At 44.4% G+C, this 15,480-nt stretch overlaps 2 pseudogenes; both read left to right on the top strand.

The window, feature by feature from the left end:
- The first annotated feature begins 8,779 nt into the window (after nucleotides 1–8,779).
- LOC123186310 (anthocyanidin 5,3-O-glucosyltransferase-like) lies at nucleotides 8,780–10,560 on the top strand (annotated as a pseudogene).
- On the top strand, nucleotides 10,324–13,919 carry LOC123191948 (UDP-glycosyltransferase 88F3-like; annotated as a pseudogene).
- The last annotated feature ends 1,561 nt before the right edge of the window (nucleotides 13,920–15,480 follow it).

Below are 15,480 nucleotides of genomic sequence, written 5' to 3'. Positions count from 1 at the left end.
CTTCTGTGCCAACTTCACCAACAGCAGCTCCGCGACGCCATACACGATCTCAATCAGGTATTATCAAGGCAAAAGAATATACTGATGGTACTGTAAGGTATGACAGGGTCAAAAGAGCTTTCCTCAGTAGTTTTGGTGAACCAACCCACTTGCATGATGCACTTAATCATAAAGAATGGAAGGAGGCTATGGATAGTGAATACAATGCACTCATGAAAAACAAAACTTGGCACTTAGTACCACCAAGGAAGGGAAATAATGTTATAGATTGTAAATGGGTATACAAGATCAAGAGAAAATCTGATGGCAGTATAGACAGGTACAAGGCTAGATTAGTTGCTAAAGGATTTAAACAAAGGTTTGGCATTGATTATGAAGATACCTTTGGTCCTGTTGTTAAGGCAGCTACTATTCGGCTTGTGTTGTCTATTGCTATTTCCAGAGGTTGGAGTCTACGGCAGCTGGACGTTCAGAATGCGTTTCTTCATGGTGTTCTTAAGGAAGAAGTGTTCATGCGGCAACCACCGGGATATGAGAACCAAAGCACACCACATTATGTCTGTAAGTTGGATAAAGCTTTATATGGGTTGAAATAGGCCCCTAGAGCTTGGTACTCAAGATTGAGCATGCAGTTACAACAACTTGGATTTACACCATCAAAAGCAGATACATCTCTGTTCTTTTACAAAAAAAGGCAATATCACTATATTTGTGCTTGTTTATGTTGATGATATAATTGTTGCTAGTTCAAGTTCAGATGCCACCACTTGTTTTCTGAAGGATCTGAAATTGGAGTTTGCTCTTAAGGATCTAGGTGATCTTCACTATTTTCTTGGAATAAAGGTTAAACAGGTAAAGGATGGCATACTTCTCACACAGGAAAAGTATACTACAGATATTCTCAGAAGAGTGGGATTGGAGCATTGTAAACCTGTGAGTACACCAATCTCAACCTCAGAAAAACTTACAGTTGAAAGTGGAGATGTGCTTGGACCAGAGGATGCAACAAATTACAGAAGTGTTGTAGGTGCTTTACAATATTTGACTCTTACACGGCCTGACATTTCTTACTCTGTGAACAAAGTATGTCAATATTTACATGCACCTAGAACTACTCATTGGACTGCAGTCAAGAGAATTTTGAGGTATCTTAAGTTTTCAAAGGGACTTGGGCTTCATATTACCAGGTCTTCATCCATGCTTGTTACTGCATACTCTGATGCAGACTAGGCAGGTTGTCCTGATGACAGAAGATCCACAGGTGGTTTTGCTGTGTTTCTGGGAACAAACCTTGTATCATGGAGTGCAAGGAAACAGGCTACAGTCTCAAGATCTAGCACTGAGGCTGAGGATAAAGCTTTGGCTAATGCAATAGCTGAAGTAATGTGGATACAGACTTTACTTTATGAACTTGGAATTAAAGCTCCACAAGCTGCTAGGCTATGGTGTGATAACATTTGTGCCACTTATCTTTCAGCTAATCCTGTTTTCCATGCACGAACCAAACATATTGAAGTTGATTTTCACTTTGTCAGAGAAAGAGTAGCTCGAAAGCTACTTGACATTCGGTTCATACCCACAGGAGATCAACTTGCTGATGGCTTTACAAAACCACTCACCGTGAGACGGCTAGATGAGTTCAAGTACAATCTTAACCTTGGCAAAGCTTCATGAGGTTTAGATTGAGGGGGAGTGTTAGAATTAGTTGTTGTATAGGGATAGAATTCACTTTAAACTGTAAACCTATTCTATCTCTTCTTCTGTTTCCATCTCTCCCGAGTATATCTCTGTAAACCGGTCGATCTAGCCTCGATCCAAAACTTGTAAGCCACGGCATATGTTCCATATAATGCAATGCGGCCCGAGCAAAGGGTTCTACGATTCCCATAATATTTTGACACTCTTCTTGTTTTGTATTGCACTGCCTAGCCATAGATGGACGAACTCTTTGGTCTACATATATGAACTAAAACACACACAAGCATCAACATCTAGGTTAAGTCCATGTTTGGATTCAATATTAAGGTTTAGATAGATGCAGGTTATAAGCAGCAAGGTGTCTCAGTCTCTTCAGGAGAAATCCCTTCACATTAAAAATCGGGGGATCACGTGGTCATGCACTCTTAAGAGGTAATTCATATATAGCTGCGTTTACCTGTTCCGGTATTTGGTGTTTGCTTTGTATGACATTTTGTTGATTCCGTCTACTGATGTTGTTGCTACTACTGTTGGATACCTCTTGCCAGGATTAGTGCAGCGGACTGTGTTCTGCAAGTGTTGTTGACTCGACACCTCTTGAGTCAAGACTGGTTCAGAGAAATTGGTAACTGATTAGTTCACCCTTGATGCACTAGCTTTCTTCACAACATGCACGAGCTTTCTTCACACCATAGTCATCAACGACTGCAACTACAATGCTATGAAGACGGATGTACAAGAGCTGCTCAGCCGCGCACGAGTTGAGCAAGAACAAAAACAAGAAATTAGAAATAGAGAGATGGCAAAAAGAAAACCTTCAGCAAGTGAAGTAAGGCAAACAACGATCTCCAAAAAAGTTTTTCTCCAGTTTCTAGATATTTTGCCAATCCGTTAAGAGTCAAGATGTGCATCCAGCAACAACTTCAACATTCTCTACACAGGGAACAGATCACCAAGAACAAAAGCAGAAGAAATATCTTCATCTCTCTACCACTACATCACAGAGACAAACCAAGCCAGAGGATCAACATCTCTGGTCTAAGAAGCGAACCAAACCTTTGCAATTCGGTATCCAGTAGCCATTATCACCACGTACCGTAGATCACATGCGTGTACCAACTAGATGTACTCTTTCTTTGTATGAACTACTTTGCAACGAATTAAGTCTTGGGCGACTTACCAAACATTGCAAAGAAAAAACAAATAGCTTATCGATTCATGTGGCGCGGCGTGCCGCCGCGCACTACACACTAGTATCCTCTATAAAATTAAGAACATCCAAATTGAGAATATGCACAAATACGATGCCGCTTGCTGGAATAATCATCCGCAATTAAACTTTTTTTTTGACCGCATAAACTTAAAATTCTAACAGTGATCATGCATAGTGATAGGTTGATGGGAATTACAAATGTCTCTGCATTGCACTACATTTCGCAACAAACCACTACAAAATAAACAAGTCAGAGGGTATCACGTGCACGTATTCGGTCTCTAAGTCCACTATACAATCTTGTGAATGCAGTGAATCATGTTAAATCTGGTTTCACTGTACATTTGTTGGGTTTAGTATATAGAGTGAAAGGCAAAATGAGATAATTTATCGACATTAGACCGAGTTTATGAAACCTTTGCTTTTTCAGGTAGGATAAAAATAGTCTTGCTCCATATAAAATTACAATCACATCATGACTTGGGTATTTACATATGTATTTTATTCTATTCCTTTTATCATTTGGAAATGTTATTTCGCACGCCCATGGCCACGTTGCTTTTAAGGTATACCTTTGAACTGTCTACTTTTTTTAGTATGTGTTTGGTATTGTAGTGGTTTTATGATAACCATGTTTTCCCAACCAACGTTTCATTATTTTACCGCTTTTGTGAACCAACTTTTGATTCAAATCCGGTTAGGTCACTCCTAGTGGCTGTCAGGGAGGGATAAGAAATGCAATCTAGTTTCCTATCTATTCCTTGGTGCCACCGACAGTTCCCTTCCCTCCAATAACCGCTTCGATCGCTGGAGGGTAAGGGAATCTCAATCCATGCGTCCAATGCACACATGGGGCTTTGTTCCTCGGTGGGACGGTTGAGATGGGGAAGACAAAGCTCCATCAAAACAATTGTGCTCGAGTTCGGTCGCCTTCCTGGCGAGGCCTCAAGTGGCAATGTCGGGGAGCTTGAGGTTTGGTTTCCTCTTGGATCCGTCGATCCTGTGAGGCGAGTGTCTCCCGGTGTGGTCCTTTTACTAGAGGCCACGACCATACCGTGATTCTCTTGTCCCCCGTCTCTATCTCTGACGCGGTGTTGAGTGCTCCGGCCAAGTTGTGGAGGCTATCGGGAGCACGGATGGGAGCAGCGGGAGGGAGTAGGCAAGCCCCGTCCGGGAACCAGTGGTTTTCTCCCTTTCCACCATCATTGCGCAGTTTTTGGAGAGGGTTGTGGTGTTATTTGTTGATCCAAAAGAAAGTTTGGATGGGTGGTGATGGCATATATATTTGGCGTGCAAAGCAAAATCTGATTGGCGCTTAAGCTCATGAAAGGTGACACAAAAACTTGATTAACGTACAACTTCCATTTCCATGATGACTTGCCAAAAGTGAGGCCCGACAAGTTGCATATTTTTGGCGTTTTGGCACGAGTGCCCACATGCCACCCTTCCATCCATAAGTGCCTAAATTCGTGTAACATTGAAAAAAGAAAACACCTGCTTGCTTGCTTGGATGCCAACAACTTTGCCCCCCCCCAAGAGAGAGAGAGAGAGAGAGAGAGAGAGAGAGAGAGAGAGAGAGAGAGAGAAATGGCTCATTGCTAGCCAATCGAGGTGGGCAAAGAGTGAGAGGCCAGAGATTCTAACGCGTACTTGGAGTTGAGACGGTCCCCGCTTGGGAGAAAGGTTTTTAATTTCTATAACAAATATATTCTCGAAAAAACTAAGTATGTGACGTCAGATTTTTTGGACTTTAGGGGCGAAGGTCTCCTTACCCTTGGATTTAAGGCACGAATTTTAGGGCAAGGGACATCAGCCACATCCGTGAACAAATTCGCTGCGAAAAAGGCAAGCATCACAAACGCTCCCCACTCTGTCTTGCTAGGTTTCCTTACCTCTTTTCTCCATTCGTATCACATCATAGTGTGATGCGAGCGGTACTTCGGCGCAGGGGGGGAGGAGAGGTTGAGCTTGGTGGCATGACGAGATCCCGTGGAGGGTTGGTCCCTCTCTCGCAGTGGAGTTGGACACTGTACAAGGGAGGCATTGGGGAGGCGAATGACGGAAAGATACGTGACGGAGAAGGATGATGTCTTTGTGGTGAAAGACGAGGCAGGCCGTGCCGACGAACGCACGGCGATGATGAGCAGGACGAAGAACGCGCAGCACACACCGCAGCAGGTATGTCAGATCCTGGCTGGCTGCGCGGCGAGATTTGTTGTACTGCACATGTGGTCTAGGAGGCGGGATCTGGTCCAAGGAGCTTTGTTGTACCTGTGTTGTAGACGACCTCTGTGTCGTGCATTATGCCCCAAGTCTTCAGGAATGTTCTTTCTACGCTCCATGGGCCCTCTCAAGATGGCCTGTTGGTAAACCGCCATGGGGGGTTCTCGACCCGGCCCAGCTGACCAGGAGATGGCGTGGTGAGTGCCCCCTAGTCTAGGACACCATAAATGTTTTCCCAAACAAATTTTCATTTTTATCGCTTTATGAAACAATTTTAGTCAAATCCAGTTAGATCACCCCTGGTGACTGAGAGGGAAGGATAAGAAATGCGAGCAAGTTTCCCATCCATTCCCCAGCACTGCTGCCCCCCCCCCCTCCGATGGCCGCTTTAGTGGCGGGACGGTGGGGGAATCTTGATCTATGTGCCTAATGCACATATAGGGCTAGGTTCCTCGGTGGAGCAGTTGAGATGGGGAAGACAGAGCCCTGTCCGAATAATTTTACTCGAGCTCGGTCCTAATCTGGCGATGCCTCCAATGGTGGTGTCGACGAGCTAGAGGTTTGGTTACCTCTTGGACCCATCGATTCAGTGAGGTGTGCATCTCATGGTGTGGTCTTTTTAATTAGTGGAGGCCACGACCATGTGTGTGGAACTCTTGTCCCCCGTCTCTATCTCCGACACAGTGTTGAGTGCTCCGGCCACGTCGTGGAGGCTATGCGGTTTCTTCAGGGGTGGCTTTGCTGGCGATGGATGTGTTCGACGTGCTCTAATGGCGTCCGCATCATCCGTTCATTGTCTTCGCATTCTTCCTGGGTTGCTAGTCCTCTCAGGATGAATATATCGAATTCCCGCCCTAAACAAGGTTTGGTCGGCTTTTCAGAAAAGAAGTGTAGGGGCACAATGTGCAAACCGTCTTTTCAATGGACGGTTCTAATCGGGAATGTTTCTGGTGCACCGGACGCCATAGCGCATTTTAATGTGTTTTGAAGAATCTGATAAAAATTAGCACATTGACGCAACATCAATGTATGTTGCCACAAAAATTCAAACCAAAATTCCAAACATTGCATGAGATATAAAAAAATTGACATCAATGTGACAACGGGAAAAATGTGAAGCCCAACCTATGGTATGTACTCCCTCTATAAATAAATATAAAACATCTTATGTTTGTTTACAAAGGTTATACTATTTAGTGTCAAATTTGTTATTTTTTTACCTCGAGCAATGTTTTGAATTTTTATGACAACGATGTTGTGTGAATGTGCTAATGTTTTTTTAAATCAAATATTTCTAAAATGTGGTACGGGCATCCGGTGCACCGGTAGCACCACAAGAACCAGAAAAAGCTGCATGCTTGTTGCGTCAATATTCGGGCAAACGCACAGAAGAATCACCAACGCATGAATTTGGACCAGCCCATTATACCAGAGCGAGTAAGCCGGTTTTCGAACCTTTTTTGTTTCTCTTACAAGTTTTCCAGTTTCTTTTGGTTTTTTCTCTTTCTCTTTTTTCTTTTCTTCTTGTTTTTTTTCATTTATTTCGTTTTTATTTTATTTTTCATTTCTTTTATTTTTCCCAAAAATGTTCAAATTTGAACCAAAATTTTTTGCTTAAAAAAATCAAAATTACAAAAATGCTTGTCTTTTACAATTTTGTTCATAAATTTAGAAAATTCGGAATTTCATAAAGTCTTTATATTTTTTTGGATTTCAATTTTTTGTGTTTTTATTTATTTTCCAAAACTTCAAAAATAGGCGTGTTTTCAAATTTTGTTCATAAACTCAGTAAATGTTCAAGAATTTTAGAAAATGTTTGCCTTTTCAAAAAATGTTCTGAAGTTAAAAATGTTCTTGTTTTCAATTTCTGTTCACAAATTAAAAATGTTTGGGATTTAAGAAAATATGCCTTCTTAAAAAAATTGTCACAGATCCAAAAAATGTCTGCTTTTTTCAATTTTTGTAAGGAGTTTCAAATAATTCCCATGTGAAAAAAGTTTTAAAAAGTGTTGGTGTTTCCAAGGTTTTTGTTTTTCTGAAAAATATGTCATATTTTTCCAAAAAATGGATTTTTCAAATGTTTTTTGCAATTTTACAAACTATTCAAGATTTTAAAATGTATTCGCATTTTTAAACAATGTTTGAAATTCCAAAAAATCATACTTTTGGGAAAAATTGGAATGTTGAAAATTTTCAAAATTTTGATTCTTTTTGGAATTTCATAAAATTTGCATTTTTTTCAAAAGATATCCGGCATTTCAAAATTGTTCGCCTTTTTTACAAGGAATGTTTTTTTATATATGTATGGTGATGTGTGTTCTTATACACTTTCGCTATATATCACCAGTAGCAATCCTCAGGTAGAGTGGCTAGCTGAACTTGCCTCAAGTTAATGAGTGCGAGTTCCAATCGTCAGAATCTCTCGATGTTTCTAGTATTTGTACGTCGTTTTTTTTACAGAAAACAAGTGTCTTCGCACCCGGTGGGCTAGCCCAGTTGTGCGCAGAGCCTTTGTGTCGCCCTCCTTTTTTTTGACAACACAAACCCACAAAGAGAGTTTTAGATTTTAATTATTTGCAGCCCAAAACAGTGTATAGAAATCAACTTTCCAAACTATAAAGAGATTGAGTCTAAAGCCTGCTTAACCTTACTCTTAGAAGATTTGTTGTATAAGATCGAAAGACTAAATGAAGATCTTTGCATCAAAACTCTAGAAAAAGAGTGGGCAATGACATTCCCAATCCATGGGACAGACTTAATTTCACATGTTCTAAGATGAGAAGAGTGGTTAAGAAATTCAGCAAGCATCAGTCTGATCCTTCAATGTCCTGTACTCTCGAATAGATTTCTTGCTCCTACCGCTTCAACAAAATTCCTGCAATCAGAAAAGAAGATAGCAGAATTTCATCCTAGAACTTTAACCACCATAGCTGCTAGAGTTAATCCAGCTTGAACAACTATTCTCCGCAGAAGCTTGAACGATGACTGTTAGCATCATTTTTGAGATACACCAAGTCCAACTTCCTCTTTTGCAATCTCCAGATTATAAGCAGCATCACTGTACGCCGAAAGACCTGCAATTTGAGACTGAATATTTGGAACCTGAAAAGGAGAAACATTGTTGTTGATGGAACTGGTCTTAGCCTCCTCTTTATCCTCACTTAAATCAGCATTTAGCATTGCTTTTGTAGCATAGATGACCTGCATAATGTCGCCTTCCTATTTGACGCAAAATGCGTCATATAGGAGGTATCGGTGCACCAGATACATCCCCAGTTCTAATCAGCTGCTTAATGGACCATAATCTGCCAATACAAAGCACGGCCCAAAACCCAACGCACACTGCTAGTCTGCTTGCTAAGAGCATGTACAATGGTTGATAAAACGGTCTTATCTTAAATCTTGCATGTAATTTAGAGACAACAAAAAAATATATCTACAATGGGTTATATCTTAGCCTTATCTTCAATAACTTGTCATTCCTTAAAATATGATGAGACAAATTATGCTAAGAGATCATCATTTATGAGTTATCTTTTCTCCACCTCATCATTTATCCTAGGTGACATTTCTAAAATAGCACCATTGTATGTTCGCTAAGAAACAAAAATCTGCTCGCTCGAACCACACTGCTAGAAAGTCCACAAGATTCCGCCACTCCTCGCTTCCTCAGTCCTCGTCACTCTCACTCTCACTCTCACACCGTTGACCGCATCGTCGTCGTCGGCAGTCGCCAATGGAGGCCGATCCACATCCGGCGGTGGTGCTGCACGCCTGCTTGGGCGTGGGCCACCTCACCCCCATGGTGGAGCTCGCCAAGCTCTTCCTCGGCCGCGGCATCCCCGTCGTCATCGCCGTTCCGACCCCTCCGGCCTCCACCGCCGATATCTTCGCCTCCTCAGCCCCCGCCGTCGCCAGCCTGGCCGCCGCCAACCCCGCCATCTCCTTCCACCACCTCCCGCCCCCGGACTACCCCAACCCGGACCCGGACCCCTACCTGCAGATGGTCGACACGCTCCGCCTCACCGTGCCGTCCCTCCTCGCCTTCCTCCGCTCCCTCCCCTCCGTCGCCGCCCTCGTTCTCGACACCTTCTGCGTCGACGCCTTCGACGCCGCTGACGAACTCGGTGTCCCGGCGTATGTCTACTTCACCTCCTCCGCCGCCTACCTCGCGGCGTTCCTCCACCTCCCCCACTACCTCGCCACGACGGACGGCGGCGACTTCAAGGACATGGGCAAGGATCTCTCCGCTTCCCCGGCGTCCCGCCGATCCCTGCCTCGGACATGCCCCAGATCGTGCAGGACCGCGCGAGCCGGACCTGCGCCGTGCGGATGGGGCAATACGGGCGCAAACCGGAGGCCCGGGGCTTGCTCATCAACACCTACGAGCGGCTGGAGGCGAGGGCCGTGACGGCGCTCCGGGAGGGCGCCTGTGTCCCGGGCCGCCCGACGCCGCCGGTGTACTGCATCGGGCCACTGATCGTGAAAGGCGAGGCGGCTGCACAAGCGCAGGGCGCGTGCTTGTCGTGGCTGGACGAGCAGCCGGAGCGGAGCGTGGTGTTCCTCTGCTTCGGCAGCTTGGGAGCGATGTCGGCGGCGCAGCTCAAGGAGATAGCGCGCGGGCTCGAGAACTCCGGCCACCGCTTCCTGTGGGTCGTGCGGAGCCCGCCTGAGGACCCGGCCAAATACTTCCTGCCGCGCCCAGAGCCAGACCTGGACGCGCTCCTCCCCGATGGGTACTTGAAGAGGACGCAGGGGAGGGGGCTGGTCGTGAAGATGTGGGCGCCGCAGGTGGAGGTGCTGGGGCACGCCGCGACCGGCGCGTTCGTGACGCACTGCGGGTGGAACTCTGTCCTGGAGGCGGCGTCGGCCGGGGTGCCGATGCTGTGCTGGCCGCAGTACGCCGAGCAGAGGGCGAACAAGGTGTTCGTGGTGGACGAGATGAAGCTCGGGGTGGTGATGGAAGGGTACGACGAGGAGCTTGTCAAGGCAGAGGAGGTGGAGAAGAAGGTGAGGCTGGTGATGGAGTCCGACGAAGGGGGAAAGCTCCGGGGAAGGCTGGCATTGGCCAAGGAGAAGGCGGCGGAGGCGCTGGCGGACGGCGGGCCGTCGCGGACGGCGTTCGCCGAATTCTTGAAGGATCTGTAGATCATACAGAGATTGTAGCTAGAGCTTATTGCGAATTTAGAATGGGTGATTCTGAAGGTTTGCCTCGATTCCATCTCGTTATGCTATGCAGATTTGATTAGCTGCTTCAGAAATTATATCCTTGATTGTAATGATGTGGCATGGCTTAGCTGTGCTTCCAAACTCCAAATGAAGTTGTCAAAACTGCAAGCGCTTGGATGTTCAGGGAAACAGTACGTTGCTTTCATTCAGAACTGACAGTCACTAAATTTGGTTGCTCACTATACAATTCGTTTTACTTCTCACTCTTTGTTTTTTAGATTTTGGTGTTCTTTTCTGTTATTGTTTGTTGGCTATAAGTTTAGAGCATCTCCAATAGCATGTGTATATTTGGATGTCTATATATTCGTATAGGCAATGGTCTAAAAAGATTCCCTAATATACACGTCCAGTTTTGCATCAGAACGTATATATACGGGGACCATGACAGGTGGGCCGTCGCTGGGAGAGCAAAAAATCGTGTCTGCAGCTGAGTTTGGACGACGCCTTCACATTGTCCAGACGTGGACATTATCGAGGTCGATTTAGAGGATGTATATATTTGGACGACCATTTAGGCAAGCTGTTGGACGTCTGTTTTGGGCTCACGTCGTGGAAAACGAGTATAGGCATCCATATAGACAAGCTATTGGAGATGCTCTTAGTGTCATTTGGATGTTCTCTTCTAATGCATACTGCAGAGTAGTGCAAACTTGGGTTCATATTCTGAGATTTTTCTTATCGAGTAGAAATTTAGGATTCTTATAAAAACTGGAAACGATTTTTTTAAGGTTCCGTGTCAGTACCTGATCCGTAGTCTAAATGAAACATATAGTTTGTTCTCACGGAAGCCTACTAGATCAAGAAGCACAACAGTTCGTTACAGAAATGAGGCAATACAGTAGGTTGCTACTGATCCCGTGATCCGCTAACCACGGATAAAAGAGAACTCTTGAAATTGCTGCAGACAAGAATGGCGTTCGTGTAGCTGCTTCTGTCAAGTTAGAGACCAAGCAGATGTTTTTCATGGAATCACAACTCTTCTTCAACCCAGAAGCCCATGATCTGGTTGTATGATCATCGCTGTGCGTTGTCTAGAAAATCCCGACACCTCCCATTCCTACGTGTAATTAGAACCCAAACATGTATGTGAGCATTGTGTTCAAGTGAGAAGTAGAGTCGCTTGCCGATGGATCACTAGTAGAAGGAAGAAGTAGAGTATATATGGGTGGCAATGTTCTGTACATCTTCCATTATAGGAGTACGGTATGTAATATGGATCACTAGTACGAAGTAAAGTAACCAAGCTACCCAATACGATTTTTGGTACGACAAAGAATCATACCCATTCACATAATCATCTATCGGGTACACAACCACATGTAATCATTCTACAAAAATCAGATATTGTGTGTGAAGTAGTTTCATTTAGAAATTTACCGCCTAAAATACATGAAACAATAGAGCAGGAGAACTGGATGTTTGCTTTGATTATTATTTTGCCACACGATTGGGCCTAGTGTGTTTATGAGAAATGGTTATTTTAGTAACCTGTGTAAAAAGAAATAAGTTTGTCTTGGAATTCTTTTTTGACAGATGATCGTTTAGCCTAAAGAAATAAGTTAAGTGCTATAGACTAGAATTTCCTTTTGGGGTACTAGAGTTTTTTTCAAGATGCAAAATTTTCAAGGGAAGTGTATAAGCAGTACCGAACATAAGAAAAGGTAGTTTGATGCACCTATATTAAAAAAAATTCTTCCCAATGCAAGCTATCACTAGTGGACCTCATCAAGGAATAAAAAAATAAGACACTAGTACACATGCATCTCTAATCTTCACTTCATATATTTTTAGCTTTTTACACCTGAACATAATTTTTCTCTCCAAGCACATCCACCTCATCCAGAATTCCATTTCCCCATTCGAACCTACTTTTTCTGTCATCCGATCCTACATGGCATGCGAGACGTCACCCTGGAGCTATACATTGGCCATGCCCCTACTGCGACGCAGTTACATACTGAAGCCTTTTCTACTGGAGGTTGAAGCTTGCAATGTATCTTGGTTCAATCTCAATTGCAACTCTCCCCATCATCTAGAACATATTTTTGTCACACATGGTTACTTCAGCTCGTCGAACCTGGAAAACTGCTTGTTACATGAGCACGTTGATTGCCTCCTCCGCGTTCGACAATTAAAAAAAACTAAGGACATTTGTAGACTTCTAAAACATTGTCATGATCATCCATAAGTGTATATCATTATTGCATCAATGTATTGCACGAGAAAACATGGAACACAATCCAAGAAAGAAAAACAACGTTCACATATGTCAAAAATAAGAGATTTAAAATAGAACAGAGCAAGGCTGGCAATAAAACAGACATGCAACAACCACAGTGAAAAAAAACATTTGAGCACTAACTACAAATATCAAACCCAGTCATTTACACAGGTGAAATAGGTTCAAAACATGCGCGAGCTCTCTCTCTCTCTCTCTCTCTCTCTCTCTCTCTCTCTCTCTCTCTCTCTCTCTCTCTCTCTCTCTCTCTCTCTCTCTCTCGCGCGCGCGCACACACACACACACAAAATAGCAGTACACAGTTCAAAAAAGGTTTGCAAAAAATTGTATGAACACAAAGCACCACTCTTTCACTCTTATAGTTAGACACACACCAAATAGCAGTACACAATTTAAACATGGTTTGAGAAAAAACTGATTGAATACGAAAGAGCAACTCTTTCAGTCTTATAATTAGCCATAACTGGATCAATCAAGACAACGTATTATCACACTTGACAAGAGAAAGCACATGATGACACAGACAATTGTAGTTGTGGCAAACTTTCGGCGGCGCAGCTCAAGGAGATAGCACGTGGGCTCGAGAATCCGGCCACCGCTTCCTGTGGGTCGTGCGGAGTCCGCCCGAGGACCCGACCAAATACTTCATGCACCTTCCGAAGCCGGATCTGGACACACTCTTCCCCGAGGGGTTCTTGAAGAGGACGCAAACAAGGGGGGTGGTTGTGAAGATGTGGGCGCCTCAGGTGGAGCAAAAATGCTAAACACACAGACTCATTACAGGGGGATTACAGGCCCTTCCTTCTAATTATCTTCAACTCCCCCCCCCAAATTTCCAGGTGGGTGGGCCCCTTCCTCTCCCTTAATCCAATCAACACCTGACAAGTCACAAGCACTCTGTAAAAACCCCGTATTAGTCCGTGAATGTAGCATTGTTGCCGGTGGAGGTGCTGCGGCACACCACGACCAGCGCATTCGTGACGCACTGCGGGTGGAACTCCGTCCTGGAGGCGGCATCAACCGGGGTGCCGATGTTGTGCTGGCCGCAGTACGCCGAGCTGAAAGCGAACAAGGTGTTCTTGGTGGACGAGATGAAGCTAGGAGTGGTGGTAGAAGGGTGTGACGAGGAGCTTGTCAAGGCCGAGGAGGTGGAGAAAGAAGGTGAGGCTGGTGATGGAGTCGGATGAAGGAGGAAAGCTGAGGGCAAGGCTGGCATCAGTGAAGGAGAAGGCGGCGGAGGCGCTGGCGGACGGCGGGCCGTCAAGGATGGCGTTCGCGGAGTTCTTGAAGGATTTGAAGATCCAGGAGCACTGGTAGAAAAAGGGCCTGTTGTCCCGGTTCGTAAGGGCCTTTTGTCCCGGTTCGGGAACCGGGACTAAAGGGTCGGTACTAATGCCCTGTCCCTTTAGTCCCGGTTCAATCCAGAACCGGGACAGATGGGCCTCCACGTGGCCTGTGCGCGGAGCCCAGGCAGGAGACCCTTTGGTCCCGGTTGGTGGCACCAACTGGGACCAATAGGCATCCACGCGTCAGCATTTCTGTGGCTGGGGTTTTTGTTTTTTTTGAAAGGGGGGGGGGTTTGGGGGTTTTGGGGGGTTAATTTAGGTGTTTCATATATTGTGTTAACTAGCTATAATTAATAGAGAGAAGTGTCCTCTCTTATGTCCGTGCTTGGTCGACGCTACGTACTATACATACGTATAGAGAGGACTAGACACGCTAGCTAGCTAGTAAGCAAACGAAGGAAACAGAAGATCGTCATGAACATATATGCATACAGAGAGAAGTGATATCGACCACCTCTCCTTCTCCGAGAGATTGGTCGAACAACAAGTTCTCGTATATCTATCCGACACTACCGGCTACATATATACAATAATTATCTCTTACAAATATAATCATACGGACTCAGGGTCCACATAGAATTCTCCGTCTTCAGGGATCACGTGGTCAAGAAAGAATGCCGCCAATTCCTCTTGAATTGCTCGCATGCGAGCTGGTGCTAGGAGTTCATCCCGCTTCCGAAACATCTAATTTAAAGAAGGGGGTCAATACATATATATATATATGAATGAATGAAACTCAACACAAATGATGGTAATAAAATAAAATTGTGAATGTTGTTATTTACGTACTTCATATTGTTCGTCAGTGTAGCCCCGCTCACAGGTCGTGTGGCGGATGGACTCGCAAACGTAGTATCCACAGAAATCATTCCCTTGTTCCTGCCACAACCACTTTACAAGAAATAGAGGTCAATCAAACTGATAAGCAAGAATGCCAAATGGTATTGATGAAACTAGCGCTTGAATGACTAGTAGATGCGCGGAACATGCTACTATAGTACTTACTTTCGGGTGTCTAAATTGCAGCTCCTTCGGCAGTCCCGGAGCTTTTCTGGTGAATTTTCTCCAAACCCTGCCGGACAAAGAAAACAATTACTTGATATATCAGGAAATGAACAAAGTTGCTGATATGGTGGATAATGATCGATTTAACTTACTTCTCGAGTATTTGAGTCATGTCTGCATAGTCCTGGGGATCTTTTCGTCTTGAGTCTAAGACGGTTACTAGTCCCTGCTCAAGCTTAATCTCTAGGAGAATATAGTGGAAACTGCACACGCATGCATAACTCATCAATTACATTACTATAACCTTGACTAATATATAAGGGAAACCGAATAGGCACAAGACAGTAACACTCACTTGAAGTTGTAAGGAAAGAGTATTATATCTTTGTTTTCATTTATTACGAACGATCGTAGCAAGTTGGCCTCGGTAGCTGCAGCATGAAATTTAACCTGAGTTGCATCTATGAGATATGTGTTAATGAACCCAATATCACCGACTTGTCTTTTCTTCAATTCGGCGATCTTCA

This window comes from Triticum aestivum, chromosome 2A (assembly GCF_018294505.1).
Source record: "Triticum aestivum cultivar Chinese Spring chromosome 2A, IWGSC CS RefSeq v2.1, whole genome shotgun sequence".
Classification (NCBI taxonomy): Eukaryota; Viridiplantae; Streptophyta; class Magnoliopsida; order Poales; family Poaceae; genus Triticum; species Triticum aestivum.
This window is presented reverse-complemented; position numbering and strand designations above follow the sequence as displayed.